Consider the following 16,404-nt stretch of genomic DNA (forward strand, 5'->3'; position numbering starts at 1 on the left):
TTTTTTCATAAAAAATATATTAGCCACTTACTATAAATAAACTAATTCTATTAAGCACTTACTATAAATAAACTAATTCTATTAAGCACTTACTATAAATAAACTAGTTATATTAAGCACTTGCTATAAATAAACTAGTTGTATTAAGCACTTACTATAAATAACATAGTTAGTTAACCTAGCTAGTTAACCTAATTAACCTAGTTAACCTAGATAATTAACCCAATTAAACTAGTTAACCTAGCTGGCCAACCTAGTTAACCTAGCTAGTTTGAAGTTTTACTAATTTACTAAAAAAATCTACTCTATGCAAGAACGGGGTGAGGAGAGATGAGGGAGGAAGGAGGGAGCAGGGGGTGGGGGAGGGAGGAGAGAGGAGGAGGGGGAGGGGGAGGGAGGAGGAGGAGGGAGGAGATAGGAGGAGGGGAGGAGGACGGTGCGAGAAGGGGGCGGGCCGGAGGAGGAGGGAGGAGGGGGTGGCCGAAGGAGTCGGGGGCGGCCCGAGGAGGAGGGAGGAGGGCGCGTGGGAGGAGGGAGAGGAGGATGAGGGCATACCGAGGACGGCGGCGCGCGGCAATGCGGTGGCGACAACAATGTGGCAGCGGCGGAGGAGCGAGGCAGCAGGGAGTGAGGGGAGGAAGAAGATGGTCAGGGTGCGGGGGAGGAAAATTTGGAGATAAGTCACCCATAGCAGTAGCGCGTTCCCAGGAAGAGCGCTACTGCTAAAGCCAATAGCAATAGCGTTGGTTGTATGATACGTCTCCAACGTATCTATAATTTTTGATTGTTCCATGCTATTATATTATCCATCTAGGATGTTTTATATGCATTTATATGCTATTTTATATGATTTTTGGGACTAACCTATTAACCTAGAGCCCAGTGCCAGTTTCTGTTTTTTCCTTGTTTTTGAGTTTTACAGAAAAGGAATACCAAACGGAGTCCAATTGACGTGCCAATTTTTGATGATTTTTTATGGACCAAAAGAAGCCCCCGGAGTAAAAGAGTTGGGTCAGAAGAGTCCCGGACCGTCCACGAGGGTGGGGGCGCGCCCTACCCCCCGGGCATGCCCCCTATCTCATGGACGACTCGGGGACCCCCCCTGACTTGTTCCCGACGCCAAAAATTCCTATAAATACATAAACCTCCAGAAAATAACCTAGATCGGGAGTTCCGCCGCCGCAAGCCTCTGTAGCCACCAAAAACCAATCGGGACCCTGTTCCGGCACCCTGCCGGAGGGGGGATCCCTCACCGGTGGCCATCTTCATCATCCCGACGCTCTCCATGATGAGGAGGGAGTAATTCACCCTTGGGGCCGAGGGTATGTACCAGTAGCTATGTGTTTGATCTCTCTCTCTCTCGTGTTCTTGATTCAGCACGATCTTGATGTATCGCGAGCTTTGCTAATATAGTTGGATCTTATGATGTTTCTCCCCCTCTACTCTCTTGTAATGGATTGAGTTTTCCCTTTGAAGTTATCTTATCGGATTGAGTCTTTAAGGATTTGAGAACACTTGATGTATGTCTTGCATGTGCTTATCTGTGGTGACAATGGGATATTCACGTGATCCACTTGATGTATGTTTTGGTGATCAACTTGCAAGTTCTGTGACCTTGTGAACTTATGCATAGGGGTTGGCACACGTTTTCGTCTTGACTCTCCGGTAGAAACATTGGGGCACTCTTTGAAGTTCTTTGTGTTGGTTGAATAGATGAATCTGAGATTGTGTGATGCATATCGTATAATCATACCCGCGGATACTTGAGGTGACATTGAAGTATCTAGGTGACATTAGGGTTTTGGTTGATTTGTGTCTTAAGGTGATGTTTTACTACGAACTCTAGGGTTGTTTGTGACACTTATAGGAATAGCCCAATGGATTGATCGGAAAGAATAACTTTGAGGTGGTTTTGTACCCTACAATAATCTCTTCGTTCGTTCTCCGCTATTAGTGACTTCGGAGTGACTATTTGTTGCATGTTGAGGGGTTGTTATATGATCCAATTATGTTATTATTGTTGAGAGAACTTGCACTAGTGAAAGTATGAACCCTAGGCCTTGTTTCAACGCATTGCAATACCGTTTTCACTCACTTTTATCATTAGTTACGTTGCTGTTTTTATATTTTCAGATTACAAAAACCTATATCTACCATCCATATTGCACTTGTATCACCATCTCTTCGCCTAACTAGTGCACCTATACAATTTACCATTGTATTGGGTGTGTTGGGGACACAAGAGACTCTTTGTTATTTGGTTACAGGGTTGTTTGAGAGACACCATCTTAATCCTACGCCTCTCACGGATTGATAAACCTTAGGTCATCCACTTGAGGGAAATTTGCTACTGTCCTACAAACCTCTGCACTTGGAGGCCCAACAACGTCTACAAGAAGAAGGTTGTGTAGTAGACATCACTGTAGACCAGCGCTACTACTATACCTAGCCTGTCGGGAACTGTGTGGCAGTTCTAGTAGTATCACTTTTTATGTGGCACACGCTACTGCTACTTATATAGTAGTAGCGGTCTTGTACACAACGCACTACTGGTACATAGCAGTAGCGCATGTTTTTGACCATCGCTACTGGTAAGCTTCTGTGTATAAGGTTTTCCCTAGTAGTGTAATCGAGTTAGTTTTCTTTGGGTTTGATACCTAGTATCCACCATGTTCTGAGATTGATGTTGTTATGGCTTTGCTATGCTTAATGCTTGTCACTAGGGCCCGAGTGCCATGATTTTAGATCTGAACCCTTTATGTTTCATGAATATATTTGAGTTCTTGATCCTATCTGCTACTTGTGAGCTGCGCTGGGATTTCCTTGAAGAGGAGAGGATGATGCAGTACAGTAGAGATAAGTATTTCCCTCAGTTATGAAACCAAGGTTCTCAATCCAGTAGGAGAACCAAGCAACAGTACATAAACAACACCTGCACACAAACAAAAAATACCTGCAACCCAACGCGTAAAGGGGTTGTCAATCCCTCAACAGTTACGAGCAAGATTAAAAGACATAGTTTTTGATAGATAGATTTGACAAAAATACAAAATAAAATAAATAAAGAAAATTGCAGCAAGGTATTTTTGGTTTTAATATATGATAGAAAATAGACCCGGGGGCCATAGTTTTCACTAGAGACTTCTCTCGAGAAAATAACATACGTTGGGTAGACAAATTACTGTTGGGCAATTAACAGAAAAGCAGATAATTATGATGATATCCAAGGAAATGATCATGTATATAGGCATCACATCCAAGACAAGTAGACTGGAAAGATTTTGCATCTACTAATATTAGTCCACACATCGACCGCTATCCAGCATGCATCTAGTGTATTAAGTTCATGGAAAATGGAGTAACGCGTTAAGCAAGATGACATGATGTAGACCAGATAAACTCACGTATGAAATAAATCCCATCTCGTTACCCTTAATAGCAGCGACGTGTCATGCCCCTTTCTGTCATTGGGATTGAGCACCGCAACATCGAAGCCATCACAAAGCACCTCTTACCATGACAAGATAAATCAATCTAGTTGGCAAAACCAAACCAATAAATCAGAGAAGAAATATGAGGCTATAACAATCATGCATAAAAGATTTCAGAGAAAACTCAAATAATATGCATGGATAGATCTGGTCATAAACTCACAATTCATCGGATCCCAACAAACACACCGCAAATAGTCATTACACCAAATAGATCTCCAGGAACACCGAGGAGAACATAGTATTGAGGATCAAAAAGAGAGAAGAAGCCATCTAGCTACTAACTATGGACCCATAGGTCCGTGGTAAACTACTCACGCATCATCGCAGGGGCAGCAAGGATGATGAAGAACCCCTCCATGTTCGTTTCCCCGTTCGGTAGAGTGTCGGAAAAGGCCTCTAGATGGTATATCGTGGTTTTGGAACTTGCGGCAACGGAAAAGGTATTTCATGGACTCCCCGGTAGATTTTGTGATTTTAGGGTATTTATAGAGGCGGAGGTAGGTCAAACGGAGGCTTGTGGGCCCCACTACCCACCAGGGCGCGCCAGAGGCCCCTGGCGCGCCCTGGTTCTTAGTGGGCCACTCCTTCGTCTTCTCGTTCCCTCCAGAAGCTTCCATGGTCTCTTATTGCCAGAAAAAATCTCCAAAAAGTTTTGTGGCATTTGAATTTTGTTTGGTACTGATATTCTGCAAAGTAAAAAAACAAGCAAAAAATAGTAGCTGACACTGGGCACTAAGTTAATAGGTTAGTCCCAAAAAATGATATAAAGTTGCTTGTGAATGTATATAAAATATCCGAGATTGATAATATAATAGCATGGAACAATAAAAAATTATGGATATGTTGGAGATGTATCACTACCTTGCAAGTTATATGCACCTATTACGTGTTATGATCCGCATACCCCATGGTGATAATAATTGGGATTCTTTCCAGTGATTACCATAGTTTGAGGAGTTCATGTATTCACTAAGTGCTAATGCTTTGTTCCGGTTCTCTATTAAAAGGAGGCCTTAGTATCCCTTAGATTTCCTTATGGACCCCGCTGCCATGGGAGGGTAGGACAAAAGATGCCATGCAAGTTCTTATCGCAAACACATATGACTATATACGGAATACATGCCTACATTACATTGATGAATTGGAGCTAGTTCTGTGTCGCCCTAGGTTATAACTGGTACATGATGAATGTTATCCAACATAATTATCCATCACCGATCCAATGCCTACGAGCTTTTCACATATTGATCTTTGCTAAGTTACTGTTGTTGTTGCTGCTGTTACAATCACTATAAAATTGTTATTGTTACTGCCACCATTGCTATTATTATTGTTACCATTGCTATCAAATTACCATACTACTATGCTACTGATCACTCTGCTGCAGATATTTAGTTCTCCAGTTGTGCTTGAATTGACAACTCAACTTCTAATTCTTGCAAATATTCTTTGGCTCCCCTTGTATCGAATCAATAATTTTGGGTTGAATACTATACCCTCGAAAACTGTTGCGATCCCCTGTATTTGTAGGTTATCAGTATGACAAAAAATCAGGTTTTTTGTGAAATCAACATATTATGTTGAGTGGGGTCACAGATTTGGGGGCATGCTACATTGACTAAATGGACAAGGAACAATGCAGGTCGGAAGTGTGAGACAAAGAATTTGGAGCTTGGACTGTCCGGCAAAGGTAAAAATATTTGTTTGGAGAACTCTTCATGGAACTTTACCTTGTGGCGCTAATCTTTCAAACAGACATGTTAAGGTATCACCACAATGGCCTGCTTGTAGAACAGGGGCTGATACTACTTTACACGCATTGTTTCAATGTCCAACAATTATGCAAGTTTGGAAGGAACTTGGACTGAATAACATTATTAGTAATGCATGTCGAATTGATAGAGGAGGAGAATGAGTTCTGAGATATCTCCTGGAGTTGCCAGAATAGGAGACATTTGTGATAGGGCAAAGGAAAGTGCATGAAATAATACCTATCGCTTGTTGGTATCTATGGTGGGATAGAAGGAAATTCTGCCATGGTGAGAAAATTCAAAATGCCCAACAAACTGCAACTTCAGTCTAAGTCTTGACATCAAACTACACCTTCGCAGTGCAACCAAAAGCTAAGAGGAAACCAGGAGGATGGATGCTGCCTAATGGACATGTGAAGCTAAATGTGGACGCTTCATTTGATCAGGACCTTATTAAGGGGACAACTAGTGCAATTATTTGAGATGATAGGGCGAATTCATAAATGCAAGGAATTGGAAAATTGACTTTTGTTATGATGTGCTATCTGTTGAAGCTAATGTCTTGAGATATGGTATTTTTCTAGCACAAACAATCGCTTGCAATATGGTTATTGTCAATTCAGATGATCTTGAGGTTATCGGTATGATGAATGAAGGAGGACGATCTGCAGGTCCAGCAGCTGCAATCTTTGATGATTGCTATCGTATCGCGTGCAGTTTCCCTTATACCTTGTTTGCGCATCGTCCTAGGGAGGCTAATTTTGTTACTCATGAATTAGCAAATTTGGCTAAAGGCTCGTCTTGTAATAATTTTTTGTTGAGGCTCCTAGTGAGCTCATCCCTCTCTTATTAAGTGATGTAACGCTGGTTGAATCATAAATAAAGAGATGGATATGATTTAAAAAAAACACCAAAGCTTCTTTAATTTTGGCAACTTCTAAGAAATTGGCAAAAAATGACTTTCAGTTTATTATGTAAAGGTCATCATGGTTACCTTTATTAATTTTATTAGAACACTGGTTTGAGTTAAAAAAATTACTTGACAAAATGTTACTAGCTCGAATTTTGCCAACAAACCAATCATGCTCCCAATGCACTACTATGTTATGTCTAGCTCGTCGAGGTGATAAGACGATCGAGACAATGGTGTAATAAACTAGAAAACATATATACCCTTGAAAAAATCTAACATTTTTGGTTCAACTTGTGCTTCACAGATAGTTTTGGCATCAAATTATAAAACGAAATCACTACTTGTCCTAGCGCTAGGTTTGCCTAGGGACACAGGTTCGGTGTCGGTGATACACCACATTGAGTATTGCCTCATTGGCATTCAATGATCCCTTCTTCCAGATCCATTCTAGCATTCCGTACTTTTCATGTTTTCACCTCCTCTTCCAAGTCCCCGTGTTTGGCATGGTAGACCTTAGAGTAGGCCATAAATCATTAGTACGAACATCCGACAAATCCCATCAGCTGGGCGATAGGTCTCCACCAGAAATCCGATACCACATGTCTAGAAGCAAATTGACAGAAATCCGATGCAAACTGACCATACAGACCCCCCAGCCACCAGACGTCTAATAACTACCGGAAATCTGGTGCCATTGCACCCGAAAAGAATCAGGGGGCATCCTGTGCCCACCGTACGTTCGGTCCCTCACAACATGCCGAACATCCGGAACTGCCTGCGTGTAGCCACCCAAATTTTCACTCATTACCCCCTCTCTCACCCAAGACTATAAATACCCTTCTCCTATCTTTTTCCTAGGGTTAGCAAAGACATAACAGAGAACTAGTAGAGATTTGATCCTATCCACTACTCCTCTTGGAGGTCAAGACCTCCATGTGAGAAGATCCCCTGGTGGATGCAAGACCCCTATATAGGAAGATCCTCCATGGATGCAAGGCCACTATTCTAGGGAAGTTCTACCTACCTCCAAGACCTCATCTCCTTTGGATTTGAAAAGGGATGATCTACCTACCTCCAAGACCTCATCTCTGTTGGATTTGAGAAGAACCTTTACCTTTGTGACCCATTGATTTATGCTACTTGTGATAGGTGTTGGGATTTTCCTAAAGAGGAAGGGTGATGTAGTATAGTAGCAGATAGTATTTCCCTAAAGAACCAAGGTTTGTCGAACCAATAGAATATTCACACAAACAAAGGTCGCTAGTACCTGCACACACACAAACAAATACTTGCACCCAAAGCGGGCAAGAGGGTTGTCAATCCCCTTGTACTCGTTAATTGCAATGGTTAATTTTGATAGTGATAGATATATTAATTGCAAAATAAAATAAAAGTAAATAGATTGTAACAAGGTTTTTATGGTTTTAGTAATATAAGGTGAATGGACCCAGGGGCATAGCTTTCACTAGAGGCATTTCTCTCAAGAACATAGCAAACTATGGGTACACAAATTATTGTTGGGCAATTGATAGAAAAGCGCATAGTTATGATGTTATTCATGGCATCATCAGTACATAGGCATTATGTCCGTGACCAGTAGACTGACATCCATCTACATCTTCTACTATTGCTCCACCCCTCAACCGCTATCCAACATGCATCTTAAGGTATTAAGTTCATAACAAACAGAGTCATGCTTGGAGCATGATGACATAATGTAGACAAAATAAGACCAATCAATATGATCGAACCCCATCGTTTTACCCTTAGTAGCAACAATACAAATACGTGCCTCGTTACCCCTTCTTTCACGAGGTTAGGACACCATAAGATTGAACCTGCAACAAAGCACCTCTCCCACCGAAGATAAATCAATCTAGTTGGCCAAACTAAATGGATAGATTAGAAAGAAATATGAGGCTATAGCAATCACACATAATAAAGTTCAAAAATTACTCAATTACTTTCAATGAACAATCTGATCATAAACCCACAATTCATCATATCCCGACAAACGCATCGCAAAAGATTACATCATATCGATCTCCGAAGAGAACATTGTATTGAAGATCAGAGAGAGAGAGATCTAGCTACTATTATGGACCCATAGGTCATGTGAGGAACTACTCATGCATCATCAGAGAGGCAGCAAGGTTGATGTAGAGGCCATCGGTGATCGATTCCCCCTCCGGCAGAGTACTGGAACAGGCCTCCAGATGGGAATGCGGAAGAACAGAGACTTGCAGTGGCAGAATAATTGTTTTGGGTCTCGCTCTGTTTTTTGGAATATTTGAGAATTTATAGTGCTGGAATTAGGTCAGATAGGGCCACGAGGGGCCCACAAGACCCACAACGTGCCTACCCCGTCGGTGTGCCCTAGTGCCTTATCGTCTCCTTGTTTATCGTCTAGACTCCCCAAAGCTTCTAGGGTCCCTCCTGGTCCAGAAAAAATTATCAAAAAGTTTCATCGCTTCTGGACTTCGTTTGGTAGGCATTTTCTTTAAAACCAAAAACATGCAGAAAACAACAACTAGCACTAGGCAATGGGTTAATAGGTTAGTTCCCAAAATGATATAAAATGGCATATAAAGCATAGAAATTTGATAATGTAATAGCATGAAGTAATAAAAAATTGTAGATATGTTGAAGACGTATCAACATACCCAAGCTTAATTCATCCTCGTCCTCGAGTAGGTAAATGATAAAAACAAAAAAAAATTGAATGCTGCCTAACATGTTTCACCATGTAATATTTTTAAAGTATCAATATTGAGAAATGATGAAGTAAATGATATCAACATAATAATACCATAAATACTAGACCATAATCATTACTCTTCAAAATATGCGTTCCTTAACTAATGTTACCCCTATCCATTGAATTATGTAAGCATGGCATGACTCTATCTTCCTAACATAAGTACAAATCATGAGCACTCCGGTCCTGAACCAAGCAATCGTGTCATACCTTTTCTCGCTTCAACATTTTCAACTCCACTCAATACATGAGCGTGAGACACAGACGTAGCACTATGGGTGGAATGGAGTTTCACTACAAAAAAGACACATCCATGACATTATGGCCTGAACAAAATCTTTTTCTGTCATGGATGTGACACTTCTATGATGATAATTGTGACAAAGCGCATATCATCATAGATGTGGTGGGATCCTACTTCTATGACAAAAGATTATGACAGAAAATGGGCTTTTCGTCCTGGGTGGGCCGGAGACGCATCCGCATGACATTCTTTGGGCCATCCATGACGTAAAAAATCATGGTAAAAGTGAGGGCAAGGAAATTTTCAGGGAGTTCTCGGTATATGGTGGGTGGTCGGACCTGAATGATGCAGTCGTTTGCGCGTTTCTCTCGTGTGTGCGAGCCATATTCGCTAACTGAACCTAAGTGAGGTGTTTGCTTACTGAACCCGAGCGATCGATCTTGCCCTCGCACTATGTACCAAACCCGAGCGACTGACCCCTCACACTACGTACTGAACCCGATATATCCTTTCGCTGCTAACTGAACCCGAGCAATTCCTTTCCTGCTAACTAAACCCAATCGATCATTCTCGTTGTTTACTGAAGCCGATCGAGCCCCCGTGTGATACGTAGCCGGTTGGTTGCTTCTCGATGAATAGTGCCTGTTGCTGCCACACGGGCAATACGTGGAATGAGTTGAGGCTTGCATCGATCGAGCCCCTTGAGCGAGATGTGGTGAGTTGACCTAGCCGGTTGGTTGGCTGTGGATGAACAGTTCCCGTTATTGCCGCCCGCTCTCATACACATCACCCCAGCCGGTGGGTTGGCTGTGGATGAACAGTACCCTGGACGTGTGTAAGTAGTTGGCGCTGGATGAACAGGACCACGATCGATCGAGGAGGCCGTGTTGCGGTACGCCACACCCCAGTCGGTTGGGGTGGATGAATAGAAGCCCGTGGAGGCCGTAGGTAGTTGCGGATGAACAATAGTTCGTGGAGACTGGAGGAAGTAGACGATGATGAATAGTAGCCTGTGGAGTCCCATTTTGCAGTACGGCACACCCCTCCGATGAACAAGACCCTGTTTTGACCATAGGTAGTTGGAGAGAAGTCCATTTCATCCATTTTTGCGGTATGCCACAACCCTCCCAATGAATAGGACCCCATTTCGACCATAGGCGGTTGGAGAGAAGTATTTTTCATCATTTTGCGGTACACTAGACCCCTCCTGATGAACATGACCCCATTTCGACCATAGGCGGTTGAAGAGAAGTCTGCTTCCTCTGTTTTGCGGTACGCTAGACCCCAAGCCAGTGATGGTGGATGAACAGGACCCCGTTTTAGCTGTTCCATCCAAGCTGGTTGGCTCCTGACGAACATGACACATTCCGACCCAGTCGCTTGGCTCCCGATGAACATGACGATGTTTCCTCCATTCTGCCCAGCTGGTTGGCTTCCGATTGACATGACACCGTTGCTGCATACCCCCAATGTCGGCTCTTTATGTACACGAGCCCTGGCTGTACGTATGTGCGACTACACGTTCGAGACCCCGCTCTTATTTACATATGTGGCCGTCTTTTTTGCAGCGTGGTTGTACGTATATGTACATGATTTAGATGAGGCTGCGTGACATGCTACGTCAGGGGCTCTGGTACGACATATATAGCTCCTTACTCGACCATGGTTCGTCGTTACAGAGAGACCGATCGACTGGTATATACGTACACGTTCGCGAACAAATAGATAACGCTATGTACGCTTGGACCGAGTGGGTCCCAACTATTAGGGGGGAATAAGGAGGCACTTCCTTATGTGCGAAGATATAGCTGGTGGGTCCCAACTGTCAGAGGGAGGAATCATCTTTTTTGGGCGTATCAAGGAGGCTCTTCCTTGCGTGCGAAGATGTTTGGTGGGTCCCAGCTGTCAAGGGGAGGAAGCTTTTTTCACACATAATAAGGAGGCACTTCCTTGCGGGCGAAGATGTAGCTGGTAGGTCCCAACTGTTAGGGGGGAATCATTTTTCCTACACGTAATAGGGAGGCACTTCCTTGTGTGCGACCATGGACCTCGTGGGTCCCAGCTATCAGCCTCTCCACATACAGTATTCTTCCGATGGCTGTCGTTCGTTGACCACGTTGACGACGCTGTGCCAAGTGCACCAAGGTGGTGGATGATGATGAGGCCTAGGAAGGGAACGAACCGGAGCCAGAGAAGAATCGGTGGTGGTTGTCGGATTTCGGGTTCCGGCAAAACCCTTGAGTTTCGAACACTGGGGTGCGCACGAAGATCTCTCCTCCCCCAAGCTCTCACCCTCACGGCGATCTCAATCCTCAGCGCATCGAACTCGCAGAAGAAAGGAACACAAGATTTATACTGGTTCAGGCCACCGATGTGGTGTAATACCCTACTCCAGTGTGGTGTGGTGGATTGCCTCTTGGGCTGAGGATGAACAGTTACAAGGGAAGAACAGCCTCCTGAGGAGAGGTGCTCTTGTGCTTGGTGAGTTTGTGTGGTTGCCTTGGTGGGATGGATTCGGTCCAAGATGAGGTCTCTTCGTCCCTTGTCGAGCCGATCCTGGCTACGGTGGTGGCTAGCCCTATTTATAGAAGCCCGGGTCCTCTCCCCAAATATTAGGCGGGAAGGGATCCCACAACGGCCAATTTGAAGGGGGACAACTAGTACAAACTATCCTGACAAAAGATGGTCTTCGCCTGCCAAAGGCTCTGGTGACGATGCCATCCTGGGCTCCACGGTGACCTCCGTCCTGCCGTCTTGCCCGTCTTGGTCTCGTTGCACCAATATGGAAACATTTGCCTGCTGCCTCGGGACTCCCCGCCTGTGCTTGCCTCCTTAGCACCAAAGAGGAAGCGAGGACACTGCGCACGCTGGCACCCGCCTGGCCTTGGTCATCATGGCTTGCGTCATAGGAACCTCGCGAGGTCCCCTTGCCTTGATCTCTCCGCCCCTCATGAGCCAGTCTGGTGAGGCCGCCCCTGAGGAGGTCTTGCATCGTCCGCCTCGTGAGGCTTGGCCCCTCGCGAGGGTCTTGAGTGTTTGCTGGTGAAGATGGGCCGTACAGGGCCGCTGGTGGAGCCACGCCGTGGGACGCAGGCAGGCAAGTCTGGGGACCCCCATTCCCAAGACACCGACAGTAGCCCCCGGGCCCAAGGCGCGCTCGGGCTTGGCTTCGAGTTGAAGCCAAGGGGCAAGTGCGGAGCACCGTAGGCCCCAACAGCCTGCGGCCTCGGTTGACGCGTGGCGATTGAATGGACGTGGGCGTCTCCGCTTCCCCATGCCGCCTCGGCAACTGCCCGACTTGATGAGTCCCTGCTGCATGCAGAAAAAAGGTCATTATTACCTTAGATTGTGGAGGTCGGCGGTTGGCCTCCTCTTGGCTATAAATGGGAAGGGGGGAGCGGAACCCCCGTCACCCATCTCTTCCTTCGCTCCTCCTGCATCTTCTTCTTCCTTGCTTCATCGCCAGCAGCGACAATCATGGCGCCGATACGAAGGTTCTCGGCCGTAGAGAAGGGAAAAACCACCCTCGACGAGCCCGAGCCACTTCCGCCGAAGAAGAGGCTGATCCATCATCGCGACATAGTCGTGAGGCCGGAGGTGTCGAGGCCCTGGTGTGAGCGGCCACCTCCCGGTATCCACTGCCTCTGTACGCTCGAGCCGAGGGCTCCGTAGGGAGAGGCGGCGAACGCCGCTGCCCACGCCATGGCCGTGGCCACTGCGCCGTGGTGACGCACGCCGTCGCCCCAGGAGCCCACGCCGCGGACTCCTCGCGTGACTCGTGCTATGGGAGGCGATGCCTCCGCGCACTTGGATTCGCTTCCCGCAGTTCTTCTCCGCCGAGATGCCGCCGAGGGCCCCCCTCGAGCTTTGGCTACAACACGCCGACTGCGACGCCGGCGACTAGAGCAGAGGTCGAAGCCGTATCCTCAGGCAAGATCTTCATGACCCGTAGCTGGGGCGAGGTCGCTCGAGTCTGCTGTGCGGAAGGCGCCCACGCCATCCACTTCGGATATGACGGCGCCTCCACGATGTTCTTCAAGGTCTTCGACGAAGAAGGCGCCGCTTGAAGTGCTGCCCTGAAGGGGGTCGTCAGGACGACGCTGCGGCCGCCTTCGGGCCTGCCACTGGCTTCGCTAGCAACTCCTCCAGCAGCAGCGGTGACTCCTGGTGGTCCAGCGATTCTCCCGAGCCCGACGAGACTCCGGAGACAAGCGACGATAGCTATGTGCCCCCGAGCTCTCGCCGCGCCCGAAGCAAGGCCGCAGCGTCCGGCCGCCGCCATCGCTGATCTGTATGGGGTTGGCGTCGGCCTCCCATGGCCCACTGCTGATGATGGCGTCGGTGGCATTTGGTGCGTGTAGATAGGGCCCCTAAAAACTCCCTTCTTTCGTTCCCTGCGAGGAATCAAGACGGACCCCATGGGGGCGTGTAAAGGGTCTGTAATGTCTTTCGTTGATACTGTCCTTATTATGAATTTTCATGAGCGCATGTCCTGCTTCAGCTCGGTCTCCCCTTTCCAACCCCGTAGCATCTTGGCGCTCTGCGCCGACAGGTCCCGGTCCCCAGGCAGGCTGCAGCCGTCGCTGGTATGCCAGGTCGCGATGCCGTGGTCAAGGCCAGGAGGTGAGCGGTCCAAGGTCCAATAAGAGCTCCTGAGACGCGATGCTCAAGAGGTCCCCTTTAGCACGCAAGTAACTGCCTAAAGGTGGGAAAGGAAGGCGACGCCACCGCTGAAGAGCTGCGAGAGGTGGGAATCTTATGCCATAGCGCTTGGCCGACCCGGGTGCGAAACTTATCTTGGTAGTTTGAAGTTGTTCCCTTGTGTTGCGCCAGACTCGTGAGCCGATGGCCGTAGTGTAGCCAGGTTAGGCCCGTGCGAGCCTCCCCCTCTTCTCCTCGCTCTTCTATGTGCTCTACATCCTCAGGTCCCAGCCCTCGAGCGAGCTCAACCACTGTTGGTATGCCAGGTCGTGTTGCCGTGGTCAAGGCCAGGGGTGAGGGCTGGAGAGCCAGTTAGAGCTCCTGAGTCGCGATGCTCAGGATCCCCCTTTTAACGTGCAAGCGAATTGCATGGGAGAAGAGGGAGCCCGCAGTGCCGCCCGCTGTTGTCCTCAGGAGGTTCCTGCAGGTTAGCGTGAGGAGGGACACAAATTGCTACTATGATTACGTGTCTGCCACTTGTCGCTCCGCAAGAAGGTGAAGGCACTAAGGGCCTGGTGCAGTGACGTGCACGGGCATGTTGCGAGCCAGAGCTCGGCCGCTCAGATTTGTCAGCGTTGCAGGGACGGACCCGAGCACAAGCGCCGTGCCAGCGTGAATGGCTCCCGCGGTGGGTGGCAATCAAGCAGGTTGTCGGTGTTCTGGGAACGGGGGTCCCCAGACTTGCCTGCCTGCGGCCCACGGCGTGGCGCTGCAAGCGGGCCCGTACGGCCCAACTTCACCAACAAGCATTCAAGACCCTCGCGAGGGGCCAAGCCTCGCGAGGCGGACAACACAAGACCTCCTCAGGAGCGGCCTCACCAGGTTGGTTCACGAGGGGCGGAGAGATCAAGGCAAGGCAAACCTCGCGAGGTTCCAATGACGTGAGCCATGACGATCGAGACCAGGCGGGTGCCAGGCGGGCGCTAGGAGGGTGCCAGCGCTCACAGTGTCCTTTTTTCCTCTTTGGTGTTAAGGAGGCAAGCGTAGACGAAGAGTACCGAGGCGTCAAGCAAAGGTTTTCCATATCGGTGCAACGAGACCAAGACCAGCAGGGCGGTAGGACGGAGGTCACCGTGGAGCCCAAGATGGCGTCATCACCAGAGCCTTTAGCAGGCGAAGACTGCTTTTGTCAGGATAACTTGTACTAGCTGTCCCCTTTCAAATTGGCCGTTGTTGGCTCCCTTCCCGCTCAATATTTGGGGAGAGGACCAGGGCCTCTATAAATAGGATTAGCTACCACAATAGTGAGGGACCGGAGAAACCTCATCTTAGATCTGAGCCATTCCATCCTTAGCCACACACCAACCAAGCACAAGAACACCTCTCCTCAGGAGGTTGTTCTTCCCCTTGTACTGCTCATCATCAGCCCAAGAGTTAATCCACCACACCACGTTGGAGTAGGGTATTACACCGCAACGGTGTCCTGAACCAGTATAAATCTTGTGCCTCTTGTGTTGCGAGTTCGCCGAGCTAGCCTTTGAGACGCGAAGTGCTTGAGGGCGTGATCGGTGAGGGAGAGATCTTCGCGCGCACCCCAGTGTTCGAACCTTAAGGGTTTTGCCGGAACCTGAAATCATACATTTGGTGTGCCAGGTAGGGGTGCGCCGAAGCCTTCTTCTTCGTCGACCCATGCTTCGTCACTCCACCAAGCTCATGGCCGACGCCCCCGAGCTCGCGCTGAGCGCCGGGCCGCCCTCGCCGCCCGTGTTGCTCAGACGGCTCCCGTCGGTGGGCCTCCCCGTCGTTCTCCGTCACCCGCCGCCAACGTCGTCACCGGGCCGATGGCAAACAAGCAACAAGCCTCTTCGCCGCATCCCTCCATGCGCCGGGATGGCTACACAGCCACCCCGTCGCTGACTCCAGCTGGCTCGTCATCTCACGCTCGCCGCACCCCCATGGACGCGCAGGCCGCGCTGCTCATGGAACACGAGCTCCTACGTTACCGTCCGGTCGACGACCTCTACGAGGACTGACTGGACCGCATCGCCGAGCTCGTCAGCACCGTGCGAGGCTCTCCTGCACCGTCCCTCTTGCTGCCTCGCCCTCCACCAGCTGCGGGCGACGTGGCTCATGGAGCGCCTCCGCCTCCTCCACAACAAGATGGCACCCTTGCGCCGAGGTGTGCGGCTCAGGGAGCACCTCAGCCTCCCCCGCGCCAAGGCAGCATCCTCGCTCCAAGATGCGCGGTCCATCGACGCGACCCACCGTGCCGCGTGCCAGTTCATGAGGAAAGAAGCTGCCAAGAGATTCCCCGTCCCCAAGGAAGTGCTCCACCACTCCCAGCTCCGCTATGCCAGGATTACTTGCTACGACAGGGCCATGCGCCGCGTGCCGCGGCGATGCAGGGGCACCACGACCAGGCTCCACCTCCAAGACTGGTCCCGGTGACCACGGCCGGCTGCCGGGCCTCACCCCCGAGCTGCGTAGCGTCACCTGGCCAGGCAAGTTCAAGCCGGACCTGCCTCCGCGCTACGACGACACCCCCGACCTCGCGGAGTTCTTGCAGCTCTATGAGCTGAGCATCGAGGCGGCCAACGGCAACG

The sequence above is a fragment of the Triticum urartu genome, chromosome 7A (assembly GCF_056163025.1).
Source record: "Triticum urartu cultivar PI428250 chromosome 7A, HENAU_Tu73, whole genome shotgun sequence".
Lineage (NCBI taxonomy): Eukaryota > Viridiplantae > Streptophyta > Magnoliopsida > Poales > Poaceae > Triticum > Triticum urartu.